Below are 17,392 nucleotides of genomic sequence, written 5' to 3'. Positions count from 1 at the left end.
AATTACGGTTTTAATGTTTTGTTGATCGACTAATGGATAATTGTTTGATTTTTTTTCTGTACGTTTTTGGAATAATAAATGATAAGTTATTTATTTTTGCTTTATTTGTTGTCCTATTCGAGTTTAATCCTTATATATTATATTTAACGCGTGGTATGACAAAAAATATAGGGGAGTTACATCGCTTGAAACCAAAAACGAGTGTGCCTTAGACCACACGACTGAAGTAAAACTTCTTTAGCTTCATCTAACTAATATCAACAATAATAGTACTGTGTGGCTACGGTACTTTAGAATATAGCCACCCCCTCTCTTCTCGTGGGTGTCGTAAGAGGTGACTAAGGGAAGACAGTTCCGCTACCACCTTGGAACTTAAAAAGCCGACCGGTGGCGGGATAGCCATCCAACTGCTGGCTTTGAAATACACAGGCCGAAGACGGGCAGCAGCGTCTTCGGTGCGACAAAGCCAGCCCTGCGATCACCAACCCGCCTGCCCAGCGTGGTGACTATGGGCAAAACACATGAGTTCGCGCCATTTTTGGCGTGAACTTGTGGAGGCCTGTGTCTAGCAGTGGACTGCGATAGGCTGAAATGATAGTGATGATGATGATGAACTAATATCTCCCTCTCAACTTTCGTTCGCCTCGCCTATTAACTGAGGTAGGGCACAGCAGGAATTTCCTTCTCAAAATATGGAGCAGCCCGACTGGGGTACCTCGACCTTACAGAAGATTACAGCAAAATAATACTGTTTTCAAGCAGTATTGTGTTCCTGTTGGTGAGTAAGGTGACCAGAGCTCCTGGGGGGATTGGGGATTGGGTCGGCAACGCGCTTGCGATGCTTCTGGTGTTGCAGGCGTCTATGAGCTACGGTAATCGCTTACCATCAGGTGAGCCGTGCGCTTGTTTGCCGACCTAGTGACATAAAAAAAAAATCATAACGTAACGCTCTCGTCATGCCTTCACCAGCTTACTCTTAAGTCAAGCGTGTGTGAAGAAGTTTTACTTCAATAACTCTGGTCTGCAATGAGAGTGAGTTCTCGTTCTTTAGGAGTAAGCTTCAGTCTCGTCTTGTAGCTGGCACTCGCTTTTTTTTGTATAATTATACAAGTATGCGCTGAAACATCCGCCAACCTCCAATGGAGCAACGTGGAGGATACTCCAACCTTTCTCCTACAAGGAGAAAGAGCGCTATGCCCAGCTGTGGGATGTTGCAGGCTGAATAGAGATCATGCCGCAGAGTAGCTGTAACAGACATCAATTGTGAAACGATCTTGTAAAGAATTGACTGTTTCGACAGACTAAAATTCCTCGAATGTAAAGACTCGATAACACTTTGTTGAAACTACCTGCGATTAGCTATGTAGTTAGATAAAATTAATCATAGGCTTTTTAAATGCGTGACCGGTCAAACTATACGGTATCCGGTTGTCCGGTTTATTTAAGGTTTTTTAATTTGACCAGTCGCAATCCGAAGCGTAATTCACGGGCGAGCATAATTTTTGTCATAATTATGTCGTATTAATGCTAATTATATGACACCAAATACTTGATAATTTAGGGTGTCCTTATTTTTAACTAAATGCCCGGCCAAACTGTTTAGACTACTAGATTAGACGACCTGGCAATCCTACCCGAGATGAATCTAGCTATTCACCAACCTAACTACCAGATGTTTTTACTGAGGATTAGAACAAGTTTATTTCTTTCTAACATTCTTAATATGAAGTGTAATGCAAATTACTAAAAAAACAATTTTAAGATTGGGCCTATTAAAAAAATAGTCTATTTCATACGAATTCACTTTCAAATGTTGTCATAGGTAGAATTCCTTATAGAAAAAAATTCATAAATGTCATAAAAGCATGGACATGGAAATGCATATCGAATTCTGATAGCCTCTCATAACTGTGTGTGAATTTGGTCTGCATTTGTCCATGTTTTTAGGAATATAGGGTTATCAGTGGCGTAGCGAGAGGGGAGAAGGGAGGAGTAGGGGGGGGGGGGGCATCACGCCCCGGGCGCTACTCACAAAGGGGCGTCAAATGGTTTTCGGATGGGGGGCCAGAAGCTAAAAAGTGATTGTGCCCCAGACGCGAGTAAAGCTCGCTACGTCACTGAGGGTCATAGAATAATGGACTTGATGAGTTTATGGATTCTATATTATAAGTTCTGAAATGAAGCAGTTTATTACAAAATAATCTATACTTACATATAATAAAATGGTAGGAAAGTCAAAGCTGTACATTGAATATTTTTTTTAAAAGAATATTTGGGGTGTGATCTACAATCGATACCGAAGCCAAAAATATAGTTTTTAGAATTTTTGTCTGTTTGTTTGTTTGTCTGTAGGTATGTCCAGGATAAAGTCAAAAAGTACTGCATGGATTTACTTCAAATTTGGCACGAATTAATATTCGAATTAAGAAGTCGGGTCAACATATAGGCTACATATTATCACGCTATCACCTACGGGGAACGAGCAGTGAACCTTTATTTCTTCAACGCATTCTGTAACAACGTGTAATCTAACGACGCATATTTGAATGTTGTTGTTATTATGTTATTAACCATGTCATAAGCTAGCTTCACTCTATAAATAAAGACATTCTGTAGTATATTTAGTATCAGCAGTGCACCCGTGCGAAGCCGGGGCGGGTCGCTAGTATTATCTAAAATGTAATTCAAGTATACAAACAGGGCAAAGCCCATAAGTATAAACAATACATAAAATAAATTACAACGCAGTCTGTCACGTCGTTCGGGTCATTATTATAAACAGACTACCGACACAATTAGCGAATTGGCGCGCACTTTAATACTTATTAATAGTAATTACGTATTTTGATACGTTTAGGAGCATATGATTTGATAGTCTTTTGTTTTGTGTATATGTTTATACTGTACTAATATTATAAAGCTGAAGAGTTTGTTTGTTTGTTTGAACGCGCTAATCTCAGCAACTGCTGGTCCGATTTGAAAAATTATTTCAGTATTAGATAACCCATTTATCAAAGAAGGCTATATATATATATCATCACGCTGAGACCAATAGGAGCGGAGCACTAATGAAGAATGTTTCAAAATTGGATTTTTTTCCTTTTGAGAGCTTTTGCTGCGTGACCTGCGTAAACAGTAAAAATTTTGCAAAAATCATGTACTTACGACAGAAATACTGAATTGTTCCTATTCCACGCAGACGAAGTCGCGGGCACAGCTAGTAATAACATAAAAAACAATGTTCACATACCAAAATCTATACAAATAAATAAAATTAGAGTGTCTGTTTGTAATATTAAAATAACCACTTTTAACTGAATTCATACGTATGTATCACAGGAGCCTTTCGCAGTCCACTCCTAGACATAGGCCTCCACAAGTTCACGCTAAAAATGGCGTGAACTCATGTGTTTTGCCCATAGCCACCACGCTGGGCAGGCAGGTTGGTGACTGCAGGGCTGGCTTTGTCGCACCGAAGACGCAGCTGCCCGTCTTCGACCTGTGTATTTCAAAGCCAGCAGTTGGATGGTTATTCCACCATCGGTCGGCTCGGCATTCGTATGTATACACAGTACATATACCAAGATAACTTTGTCTGTCTCTCTGTCTGTTTTTTCCAGCTAATCTCTGAAACGGTTGGACCGATTAGACGGGATTTTTACTGACAGATAGCTGATGTAATAAGGAGTAACTTAGGCTACTTATATATTAGTTTTTTTTTATTTACTTTATAACTGCGAACTGAACAATAATTATTTTGTTAAATTCCACGCGGACGAAGTCGGGGGCACAGCAAGTGTTTATATGTCAATGATGTATAGAATAAATGGCTCACTTGACATTTTATTTCTGTGATCTTACTAATATATGTAATAGTTTTTAAGCGCAATTATACGTTTTCATTTTGGTATTGAATATCTTAATTTTGTTTTATTTCACGCAAAAAATCTGAGTAAGATGAAAATGGAAGTACGTATACATATAGTACGAAATCTAGAATAGAACATTGGGACTGTATTCCGAAAATTAAAATTGTACAGAAAATTATAATGAATTGTTTAAAAATATCTTTTAATTCTTGTAAATTTTACAAATTTACATTTTTTTATTTAATGACATTTGGACAAATTAAAAAGGTAACATTTTTTTTTTTTTAAATTAAAAAGGCAATGTTAAAAAAAGCATTCATTCTATTTCTCAAAAAAAAAAAAATTGAAATTTTTAATTTCAAAATAAATAAACTTAAAATATAAACATGTACACAGTTATTTAGCTATGTAATAAGTCCGCATGCAACGATGAACTCGTTATAAGAATAGACGAGATGCAACGACTTACGTCGGACAAAGAGCGAGAGGAGTCGACGAATAATTACTATTACTAAAGTTTTTAAATAATTATTGTATATAAAATGATTATTAATGTTTAAAAGAAAAACGGAAATTGAAACCGGAACTCTCGATGAGCTACTAATATTGTATGTGTATTTATAGAATTATTAAATCATTTAGATCGGTAATTGTAACCTACCTATGTGATTTGCATGAAATTATATTAATATACAGTTACAACATAACATGCAGTTTTAACATTAAACGCTAGAACAAGGCTTATATGAGAAATATTTAGGTAAAACTAATTACAGGGTAAGAGAATCATAAATACAAAATATTAGAGTTAGTTTTATTATAATTAGATTTTTTCGCTTTAAGTCTGTTTTTTTACGATCTTTGTGGTCTGACTTAAAACCTGGTGCAGGTTTCATCTTGATACATCATCTACAAGTTACTACTTTATAAACAACTAGCTGTGCCCGCGGCTTCGCCCGCGTAGAAATCAGTGCGTCACAAAGTTTTCCCGGCAAACTTCCAGTGAAACTATTATCGAAATCGGCTTAGCCGTTCCGTAAACCTTTCTCTCCAAGCCCTCTCTCCATTGGTGAAATCGCATGAAAATCCGTTCTGTAGATTTTGAAGGAATCCATCACATATACTTTTGGGGACTTTGTTTTATAATACACAAACTGTCGCCTGCGACTCCGTCCGCGTGGTTATGAAGATATGCATTACTATTAAGATGCTTAACGCAAATATTTTTTTTATTTCAGTCACTTGAAATGCTTATCAAACTGAGTAACTTTTTAAAAGGCACAATTTAGTATAATTTAATAGTTATTTTTATAAAACCTCTCTATACACCACATTTTTAGTTTTATTTTCAGGCTGTATATGTTTCATACAAACTATCAACCTTAATTAAACCCTCTTAGCGGTGGAATATTGCATAATCCGTTCTTAGCGGACGTCAACTAACTATAATCTACCTCCCTGCCTCATCTTTGTCCATCCTGGATGGATGGACCATCCAGCGGTTATTAAGTTCTCGTGATGAGTGAGTCAGTGACCTTTCTCTTTTATATATATAGATTACGGTGCATTATTTGGACACTTTCTCGCTATCTATAGAGCATACATTTTAAATTTCAAGTCTTTTACTTCTAAAACATAGGACTTTCATACAAACTTCCAACCCCCCGTTTTACCCCCTTAGGGGTCGAGTTTCGCAAAATCCGTTCTTAGCGGATCTCTACGCCCTATAAGGAGCCTTCCTGCCAAATTTCAAGTTTGTAGCTGTTATTGTTTCGGAGATTTCGTGATGAGTGAGTCAACCTACCTACCCTCGTTTTAACCCCAAAAAGGGGTTGATTTCTAAAGATACATTATTTGGACGCCTTTTCATCATCTATAGAGCATGCATTTTAAATTTCAGGTCTCTTACTTCAAAAACATAGGACTTTCATACAAACTTCCCACCCCCATTTTACCCCCTTAGGGGTCGAGTTTCGTAAAATCCGTTCTTAGCGGATGTTTACGCCCTATAAGGAGCTTTCCTGCCAAATTTCAAGTTTGTAGGTGTTATAGTTTCGGAGATTTCGTGCTCAGTGAGTCAACCTACCATCTCCCGTTTTAACCCCAAAAAGGGGTTGATTTCTAAAGATACATTATTTGGACGTCTTCTCATCATTTATAGAGCATACATTTAAAATTTCAGATCTCTTACTTCAAAAACATAGGACTTTCATACAAACTTGCAACCCCCGTTTTACCCCCTTAGGGGTCGAGTTTCATAAAATCCGTTCTTAGCGGATGTCTACGCTCTATAAGAAGCCTACCTGCCAAATTTCAAGTTTGTAGGTGTTATAGTTTCGGAGATTTCGTGATGAGTGAGTGACCTTTCGCTTTTATATATATTCAAAAAGGGGTTGATTTCTAAAGATACATTATTTGGACGCCTTTTCATCATCTATAGAGCATGCATTTTAAATTTCAGGTCTCTTACTTCAAAAACATAGGACTTTCATACAAACTTCCCACCCCCATTTTACCCTCTTAGGGGTCGAGTTTCGTAAAATCCGTTCTTAGCGGATGTTTACGCCCTATAAGGAGCTTTCCTGCCAAATTTCAAGTTTGTAGGTGTTATAGTTTCGGAGATTTCGTGCTCAGTGAGTCAACCTACCATCCCCCGTTTTAACCCCAAAAAGGGGTTGATTTCTAAAGATACATTATTTGGACGTCTTCTCATCATCTATAGAGCATACATTTAAAATTTCAGATCTCTTACTTCAAAAACATAGGACTTTCATACAAACTTGCAACCCCCGTTTTACCCCCTTATAAACAATGATAATATAAAAATATAATCTAAAGCATATATTACGCATAATTATTAAAAATATAAAAAAGCTAGTCTAAAATCAACATTATTTGCGATTTTATTAAAAAATTGTTGACTAACTAATTAACTCTATACGTTCTATGTGCGTTCAAGTCAAAGTACACGAAATAAAACGCCCCAGTGTCTGTCCGGGCGCTAGCAAAACTAACGCGCTAACGAAAAAAAAGTTTCTATTACTATTAAAAAAAAAGTTACATAAGTATTTTAAAACTATACTCTATAAAAAACCTTTTTTTCTAATTCGAAAAAAAGTTGACTGTATAAAGAACCTTATTAAATAAAGTTTAAAGTTTAAATATAACTGTAGCAGTGAGAGTGTTTTGTATTATAACATTGTTGTCGTGTGTTAAAATAGTGTCGTCGTTTTAGGAAATTTCCCGGAAAATAAGGTAATTTAATTATATTTGCCTGCAAACTATTTTAGTCACAATTAAATTATAATTTTTGCATTTCTAGTATATTACGCAGCATGTTACTAAATGTACTGCCAGGAACCATATATTACAACATTTTAAAAATAAATTATCAAAGAAGTTTAGGTTGTGATATGATAGATAGTTTATTTAACAAAAAAATTAAAAAAGAGCTTGTCATATTATGTATATTAGTTTTAACAGTTACAACAAATATCTTTTTCTCATACTATTACAATCTCTAAATCTCTGATAACTGTACTATTTATTACAAAGCGGAGAGATTTATTTAATTAGATTTAATAATCTCTTAAGTTAATAAGGAGGAATAAGCCTATTACCAATTCAAAGCTAAGTTACTCCAACTTAACAAAAGTAAGAAAAAATATCATCATCAAACAGTATAAAAATTACTTTATTTCTCAAAAGAATTTAACACAAGTGAAATCACGCGAGACGTCTAGTTTTCAACAAAAGTCACAACAACTTTCAACTAATTAAAAAAAAACATACAAAAGGCTTAAGGAACTATCTCTTCTTGTTCAAAGCAAAAATGATTTTTTGTTAATTAGCTGGATTCGGCTGCCGAGTTACGATGATATCTATAATACTCGACTACTAAGCGACGACGACATACTGACGAGATACATTTGATCTTTAAAATTTTTTCTTTCATCATCGACGGCGATGATCAAATTATTTGAAATATCCAACTTGTTAGCCTTTTATATTAATACTAATACTAAAGACCTGTTGCAATGGTTGTGTTTTATCCTGCACATAAGTTACGAATAGACTTTACCAGCAGGAGGTAGAATAGGCCATTGGTACCATTTTTTCCTCAATTAGTAAACTACAAATTTTAAATCCATATTTGCAAAATGTTAATAAGCTATAAATATATTAGAATTCAATGCTAAAACATGCTGTAAGATTTAAAATACTTGTAGAACATCCAAATTAGTGATATCCGAACTTGAACCTACATCTCTCAACGGCTGTTTCTGTCAATCGTCATGTATAAGACCATGTCAACAAGCTATGACGAAATTCTTGACACTGTCATTGTTTAATATGTCACGGTTTTATATTAATAAAATGATGTTGAAATTTTTATGTTTGTTTATTAGAATTTACCCCTTAAGAAACGATATACCGTTTTATTTTCGTTATTAGAGTTAATTCTTTAATAAACGGAAGGTACACGATGTGGAAAAAAAATATGGGGCGTAAAACACTGTGAAACAACTAACACTCGGTGACACTGATACTTACTGGCGCTGAGAGTTACGCTTTACAGCGCTTTAAGCTATTCTGTAAGTTTTAGGGAGAAAAGAATACAAGCATATATCACTGTACCTTACGTACACGGTTAGTCAGTAGCATATGAGTTAACTTGATGTACTGCCAACATTAGCAGCTGTTTGACGCGTGATGACAGATCACGGACGAAAAAAATTATGTAAATATTTCGCAAATGTTATCACACTACTATTGTGTCGACGACTTTGTACGTTTATTTATTAAACAACACTTTTACTTATAATTTTAATATAATTATTTTGTAGTAAAACACAGTTTATAAATTATTTTCAGAAGAGTATCTGCGGATTTTCTTGCCGATTCTTCTCTGCAAATGTACATTACAAACCGGTGGTAGCTTCACTTTTAAAAATAAACTTTAAAATTTTTATTTGTAAAATGCCGATTCGAAGGTGCTTTTGAAGCCTATTTGAATATTTTTTTTATTATTATTATAATGAACCCTTCGCGATTACCAGTGATCAGCCTGCAATGTCACCAAAATCGGAATTTTAATATTTATGTTTATTTTTAAACAATAAATAATTAAATAGTACAATACGTAACCTATTACCTCCCTTTCACATTTTTTACGGTCTTAGCATATCACCTTATTTGATTTGTATATATATTTTTTAAATGTCATAGAATAAGTAATTTTACATCTGTTGAATTACGCGCCATTTTTATTTTTCATGCAAAATTTTCTTTCTGTCGTTTGATTCAATTAGTGAAAAGTTATTGGATCAATCAATTAATTCATATTTAACCAAATAAAAATAACAAGAATCAATAATATTTCCACTACCGTCTGTTAAAAGCACACACGGGGAAAGAGGCCTATGCCCAGCAGCGGGATATTACAGGCTGAAGCGTACATATAAATAAAATTTAAGTGTCTGCCTGTAATTTCAAAGTAACGGTGCTTTTTTAAGTGCAAATGGTTATTTACACGATAATCAAACATAAACAAACGATTTTAAAATTTTAGTTTGTCTGTCTGTCTTTCTTTTTGATCCAAAACAACTAAAAATCCCGAAATAAGATAAAGGACTTGTCATCCCATAATTCCCACGGGATCAAGATCACACTTAAAATATAATGAGTATGATATCAGATACAATCCCGAAGCCGCGGGTATAGCTAGTTCTCAATCACTACATAGTATAAAACAAAGTCGCTTCTCGCTGTCTGTATGCTTAGATCTTTAAAACTACGACACGGATTTTGATGCGGTTTTCTTTAGTAAATAGAGTGATTCCAGAGGAAGGTTTATATGTATAACACACGCATAATATAATAGAGTAACACTGATAGTTTTTGCAAGCGTCGCAAGCCGGGGAGGGTCGCTAGTTCAATGTATGACAATATTATTAGATAAGGTTCATGTATGTAACTGTCGGAATATTAATTAAAAAACTTAAAGCCAACCTATCCATTGATATTTCCGTGATACGCGTACAAAGACAAAAGTCTTTGTATCATTTCATTTACGTAAAAAAACAAAAAGCATCTCTCCGGCGGGGAATCGAACCCCGGTCTCCCGCGTGACAGGCGGGGATACTGACCACTATACTACCGAAGACCGTGAGAGGAGACGCGAAATTGTGACTCGAATTCAGAATGTGTCTTAATTATTTAATTATTTATATAACACTAGCGACCTCTGTCCGTCTATATTTTGTTACATGATAAGTAATCACCAACACATCATATATTTAAACCTTCTCAAAAACACGCTGCATCTTATGGTATAAGTATTATTCCGATCGGTTCAGTAGTTTTCGCAGTATAACCGAAAAAAGTGGCTCTCTATTTATTAGTATAGATAGACTAGCTGACTCGGCAAAAGTTGTCTTGCCGCTAAACGCTATTTAAAAATAGGGTTTGGTGGTAGAAGGGTGAAAATTTAGGGTTGTATGTATTTTTAACGCCAAATCATAATAAAATAAAAAATAATTTATCTAAAAATTAAAAAAAAATGGGGATGGACTACCCTTAACATTTAGAGGGATGAAAAATAGATGTTATTCGATTCTTAGACCTACCCAATATGCATACAAAATTTTATGAGAATCGGTCAAGCCTTTTCGGAGGAGTTTAACTACAAACACCGCGATACGAGAATTTTATATATTAGGTATACTTATAAGATAAAATATTTATACAAAAGAAGAATGAATATTAGTTAAATATTAATTCAAATAAAATTTCCTCGATCATATTATTTAAATTACATATCACTTGATATGCCAACATATTATGTTATTATGTTAATATTCGGAGTCGAGACGTGGACACTTACAAAGGACTGGTTCACAAGTTTAAAGTAACTCAACGTGCAATGAAACGGGCTATGCTTTGGGTTTCTCTCAAAGATAGGATTAGAAATGAGACTATCCGCGAGAGAACGAAAGTAACCGACATAGCCCACAGCATTAGCAAGTTGAAGTGGCAGTGGGCTGGTCATCTGTGTCGTAGGACCGATGGCCGTTGGAGCAGACATATGCTGGAGTGGAAACCGTGTCTTGACAAACAAAGTGTAGGATGTCCTTTGGACTGCTGGACAAATGATCTACGTAAGGCCGGTGTAGACTGTATGAGGATAGTGGAAAACCGGGATTTTTGGCGCGAACTTGGGGAAGCCTATGTCCAGCAGTGGGCAGCAATAGGCTGAACTGACTGTTTCATACGCGTTAATTTGAGGAGACCATTCAAGACAAAAAGATAATATCTATTCGAACCAGTAATTACTAAAATTAGTACGTTGAAACAAACAAACAAACAAACTCTTCAGCTCTATAATATTAGTACTGACGTTATTGTAAATGAACAACATCTAAAAATGTAAATATAATACAGAATAACGTACACTCTTCAAACTATTAGTAGGTATAAATTTGTCAACAGCTCAATATCAAACATAACCTTGAGGTTATGTTCGTAAAGGACAGATTAGTAAATTTTATTTTTGCTTCATGTAATTTTTACTAACTTTTTTTAAATATATAAATAGGTCGGAAAACAAGCGTACAGCTCACCTGATAGTAAGCGATTACCGCAGCTTATAGACGTCTGCAACAGTAAAAGCATCACATGTGTGTTGTCGACCCTATCACCAATTCCCCTTAAAGCTCGAGCTCCTCAGACGTCTATAAGCTATGGTAATCCCCGAGTAGAAATTTTTTCGTCTTCCTTAGAAGGACCGGGCCGGGCATGCCTGATCTGGACCGAATAACGTATGTAACGCAGAAGATATGTCTGGACCTGCAGGGCTATTCTGTAAATAACAATTTCGATATCGAGCTTCACCTGAGTGAGAGCGCTCACTTCGAAAGTGAACCCGTTTCACCTTGGTTTGGAATTCTGTGAACATTCCGTACGCACAAGCGATGTGAAGTGAGTGTCGAATCGAAGAGCGGCAATTTAGAGCTGTGTTTATTTTATCGATATTCTTTTCTTATGACTTTATTTTAGAATATGTGCATGAAGTCAAGTGTCGAACCAAGTCTCGAATTGTGATCTGTGAAGCGGTAAATCCCCTTACAGAATACCGAATTCATACTATTAAATGTCAACGTTCTCACGCAACAGGGTTCGACTCGTCGCCGCACTCACAAGTGTGGCGCTACGGGACTGTCGAGTTTTAATGAATACGAATTTGATATCTCACCGCGGATTCCGCTGTCGAGACACGAAAATGTTCTTACAGAATAGCACTACAGATCTGATTCTAGTCGGGTAGAAAAAAGGTCAGGCTCAACCAGATCATGTATCTGGACCGGATCAGGATAGAATGAGGCATGCCAAATCCGGAAGGCTCTATCAGAACCAGGTCTGGTCCAGACAAGGATAGCCTGATGTAAAATATAATCAAGTATGGAAAGGCATACTGGATCAGGACCCGTTCCGGTCCAGATCAGGATAGCCTGAAAGAAATTACGCGAACTGAGCCTGAATCGCGCTATTAATGTTTTTAAGCGCACTTAGTATATACACAGTTATCGGGACAGTCTAGCAGGGAGTCCATTTCTACACAGTGGGGCAGTCGTAAGTAATAGGAAATAGTTAATTAGTAGTTAATTATTAGAAGTTAATAAATAAAATTTAATTAATAATAATAATTAATTAATAACATAAAAATAATTAATATTTAAAGTAAAAACATAAATAAATAATACATCGGAAAAAGTAAACGGGAATAAATATCATAACAATTATGTTAAGTAACATATTTATAATATCAATACGATTTTTTTTTTTGTTAAACAATTTTTTCAAGAATATACATTTGTGTTTTTTAAAAGGACCGGACCGAACCATCTGATCGGGTCCAGATCAGGAAATCTCATCTCATCCTGATCAGGTCCAGACCAATCATTTGCGTTACATGCCTTATCCAGTCCTGATCAGGCATGCCTGGTCCGGTCCTTCTAAGGAAGACGAAAAAATTTCTACTCGGGAGGTGAGCCGTACGATTGTTTGCTGACCTAGTTATATACCTAAGAGAAAAAAAGGGCCTCGAGAATAGCATTTCTTTATACAACTAGATCGGCAAACAAGCGTACGGCTCACCTGATGGGAAGCGATTACTGTATTTAAAGACGTCTGCAAAACCAGAAGCATCGCAAGCGCGTTGCCGAGCCTACCCCCGACCCTGTCCAGGAATTCTCCACCTCACTCACACAGGAACACAACACTGCTTAAGAGCAGTATTATTTAGCTTTGATCTTCTGTGAGGACGAGGCAATCCCCATTCGGTTTGCTTCAGATTATGAGCTACATATTTCCTGCTGTGCATTACCTCATAAAAATCTTTACTAAACTTAACTTTATTTTAATACTAGCTGACTCAGTCAACGTTGTCTTGCTGCTAAACGCTATTTAAAAATAGGGGTTGGTGGTAGAAGGGTGAAAATTTAAGGTTATATGTATTTTTCAACGCCAAATCATAATAAAAAAATATATCTAAAAATTAAAAAAAAAATTAGGGGTGGACTATCCTTAACATTTAGGGGGATGAAAAATAGATGTTGTTCGATTCTCAGACCTACCCAATATGCGCACAAAATTTCATGAGAATCGGTCAAGCCGTTTCGGAGGAGTTTAACTACAAACGCCGCGACACAAGAATTTTATATATTAGATTTCCGGTCTTGACCTAAGTAATAGTAATTCACCCGGATGATCCGGTCACAGAGTTACGAAACTCGAAACACCCGGCATTAATATTAAATTGTATCATCGTTGGCAGGGCGGGCGGGTGGTGGTCTCGTGACATTTCCCCGCCCGTCGCTAACGTTTATTTATAATGACACACTATCTCGTATCTGGGGCGATCACTTCCGCGTTCGATTGATACCATTAAACAATTAGATTCTTCGGTTGCTGATTACACTATCTGACGCATGACGGTATCCAACGTAACGAAGTTTTTTATGTGATTTTTCTTAGGCATAGTAATTTTTATGGAAAACGTACGCTTGAATATATTATTCCTTACTTAATAAATAATCTGCCATCGAATTTAAAAAAAAAAAATTAAAAAAAATAAATATAAAAACATATTTAAAAAATTCTTTTTAGACCAACTTAAAGAGAGAGATTGACATGACCGCATTTATTATTTTTATTATTATTATTTTTTAACCACTTAATGTTATTTTTTTTCTTTCCAATTATATTCACATGTATAATCTATATTTTTATAGCTTTATATCATGTTTTTATGTTAGTATATAATATCGTATGTACTTTAGTATTATTACTTTAGAAACACTGTGCACTGTTAAACTGTTCCTTGTTTTTGGTGCACTGTTTATCACATAAATTGTATCTTTTTTTTCTTCTGTAAATAAATAAATGAATATTTCTTGTTCACCATCGAACTCCAGTTTATGGAGTATTAATTTCTATTCACATCAGTGAATCTTAAAATTGTAGTTTACTAATTTATTTGAAACAGAAATGAATAGTTTATTTTATGGGACCAAATGGCAACTATTCCGCATCGAACAAAAAGTGAATCATGCATATTGGATCAGAAATACCGGCGTAGTCAATGTACATATAAAAAAAATATATCAACCAATTTGAGAACCTGTGCCTTTAAAATATATATATATATATATTTTTTTTATTTGCATTGACAGTTGTTGACAAAATATAGGAATAGTTTATAACCCCTCTCTTAAATGGAGAAAGAGGCCAATGCCAGCAGTTACAGGCTGAATTGTTCGATACTAAAAAAATATTTGTGTTCACTTGCAAACGAAAAAAAATCGAGTTCAATCAAAGTTAGACTTAAAATGCCGTCATTTTATCTCGATCAAATTTAAACGGAATCACATGACAAGTATCAGCTTTTGATTAAATTAAGATTAATCAAAATCGGTACACCAAGTAAAAAGTTATGCGGTATAATACAACTTAGGTCGAGGAAAAAATAGTCAAGTAAAACCGCATTTTTAGATATAACTCGAAAAGTAGTTGTTACATCTCAAATAAATTCAAATGCGACTAAATGACACGCACCGACTTTCGATTAAAAAAAAATTTTCGAAATCGGGTGCGCCCAGTCAAAAGTTCTAAAGTAACCATACATAAAAAAATATAGTCGAATTGAGAACCTCCTCCTTTTTTGGAAGTCGGTTAAAAAACCGACTTCAATTACATCGACAAATAATACAACGTACGTAGACGAAAAAAATTAACAAACGCACTAGTTATCACTACGATTTTCCAGTGTTTCCCTCTATTTCTCTGGAATTCCATCACCAGATCCTGGTTTCCTTATCATGGTACCACACTTGGGATACCTCCTTTTCAACAAAAAAAGAATTATCAAAATCGGTTCATAAAGGACGAAGTTATCCCCGAACATACACAAAAAAAAGTATTTATATACGGTCGAATTGAGTAACCTCTTCCTTTTTTGAAGTCGGTTAAAAATGAAATGAAATAAATACAAAAAGTAACCTTAATGCATTCTACCTCGGTTTTACTTTAACTTTTACTTCATATTTCTTTAAATAATAAGATATTTTCTTAATATTTGTATTAATGATAAATAATAAGATTTTTTTTAATATATTTATACGCAAATACCTATATTATTATGAAAGTTTTCATATCTAACGTCTTTACATTCTTTGAATTTTTAAATTGGTTTATATTCTATTCGACACTAGATTATAGAACTCACTAACGCCATCTAGTTTTGTGATTAAGTTTCTTTTGTAATACCATCGATATTAATGTAATTTGTAGTTTCCTTTGTAGTTTTTATAGTACACGCTAGGTGGCTCTGATGTTCGACAAAACCGTTGCACATCTTCGTGATGCTAATATTATTATTATTGCGTTTAATCAGTAAAAATTCCCTCATTTACCGTCATTCGCCTAAAAAAGATTCACTTTAATAATATAAAAAGCATCTCTCCGGCGGGGAATCGAACCCCGGTCTCCCGCGTGACAGGCGGGGATACTGACCACTATACTACCGAAGACCGTGAGTGATGATGCGAAATTGTGACTCGCATTCAGAATATGGTTTAGAAAGTTGTTATAGTTTTATTGTAATAGAAAAACTTCATACAAAAGAAGAATTAATTTTACACAGTGAAAATATTTTTACACATCTCTTACTTCTTACACGTTATGTTTTCCTAGTACTTGAATACGATGCTTGATGGAAGCTTTTGTAAAAGCTTTTTAGAGCTTTTTGGAAAGGACTAGTTTTCATTTTGTTTTATTTTGAAGTGATAACTTCTTATGGGAGAGGGTAAACGGCTTCGTTACGTAATGCGTTACGGCGCCTTTCTGTTTGACTTAATAATAATAATAATAATAATAAAATGATTTATTGCCACATATATACAAGTTAAAATAACACGTTAAGTAAACATACACAAAAAAAAAACATGAAAACATAACATATATTAAAACGTATTAAAATTTGACAAAAAATAAAATATGAATAGGCAATAGGAAGTGGCTCAGCTTCAGCTGACACAGGACTAAAGTCCCATGCAGCGCTGTTTTTCAGCCACTCCCTTCTCCCTGTGATACTGGGTGGGAGTAAGCAGTGTGCTCCCCGGTTTCCGTACGACTTTGTAAATGTATCCAAAGCAGGACATTGACCAAAAAACGATTGTAGTATAAACAATAATATGATAACATGTAAAAGTTACCCTTGCGTGAGCATGCATTTGTGTGTGCGTGTGTATGTGTATGTTTGTGTATGTGTATGTTTGTGTATGTGTGCTTGTATATGAAAAAATCATTTTTGGAAAAAAAAATTTCTCAGATCAAGCAGTTTCCAATGGGCATGACTCAGATTCTCCGCAGCAATTTGTCGATTGAGTAAAGCTTTTCGATACTTTGTCTTAAACGTTTCAGTACTCATTCGACATCTCAATGGGGGTGGTAAGTCATTCCAAATTTTTGCTGCAGAGAATCTGAAGCATCCCCTATACCTTGATGTCTTGTGTTTTGGTATTTTTAAACAAAGTTGCGCGCCTCTGCGTAAGCTATGCAGTGCAAAATCCTTAACCCACATCAGCTTTTCGAACAGATATTCGGGTTTTTTATTCCATATCACCTTATGAATAACACAAGCAAGATTAAGTTCTCTTCTGCCGCTCATATTTAACATGCTTTTGCTATTTAGATACGGGGTAATATGTTCTCTCCTGCCAGTATCATAACAGAACCGTATGCAGGCGTTTTGTACCCTCTGTATTGCCCTCTCTGTGGTCGCCATCAATCTTGGCCCATAGACAGAGCTACAGTAATTAAACTGGGAGAGTACTAACAACTCACAAAGAAGTACACGTAATTTTTCGCTTAAATAACCCCTAACATTATATAGTGTCTTTAGTTTAAAAAAAGCAGCTCGTATTTTATTATTAATGTGTTCTATGTACCTTTGTTCGCCATCG

The 17,392-nt window shown here is 35.1% G+C and overlaps 2 non-coding genes across 2 annotated transcripts; both read right to left on the bottom strand.

Annotated features, from left to right (window-relative positions):
- Positions 1–9,963: 9,963 nt before the first annotated feature.
- Positions 9,964–10,035, bottom strand: Trnad-guc. The gene has a single exon. It is a non-coding gene; the product is annotated as a tRNA-Asp (tRNA).
- Positions 10,036–15,886: 5,851 nt separating this feature from the next.
- Trnad-guc lies at positions 15,887–15,958 on the bottom strand. Its single transcript has one exon. It is a non-coding gene; the product is annotated as a tRNA-Asp (tRNA).
- Between the last annotated feature and the right edge of the window lie 1,434 nt (positions 15,959–17,392).

Source organism: Melitaea cinxia, chromosome 27, assembly GCF_905220565.1.
Source record: "Melitaea cinxia chromosome 27, ilMelCinx1.1, whole genome shotgun sequence".
Taxonomy (NCBI): domain Eukaryota; kingdom Metazoa; phylum Arthropoda; class Insecta; order Lepidoptera; family Nymphalidae; genus Melitaea; species Melitaea cinxia.
The sequence above is the reverse complement of the archived record's forward strand: the minus strand, read 5'-3'. Positions and strand labels throughout refer to the sequence as shown.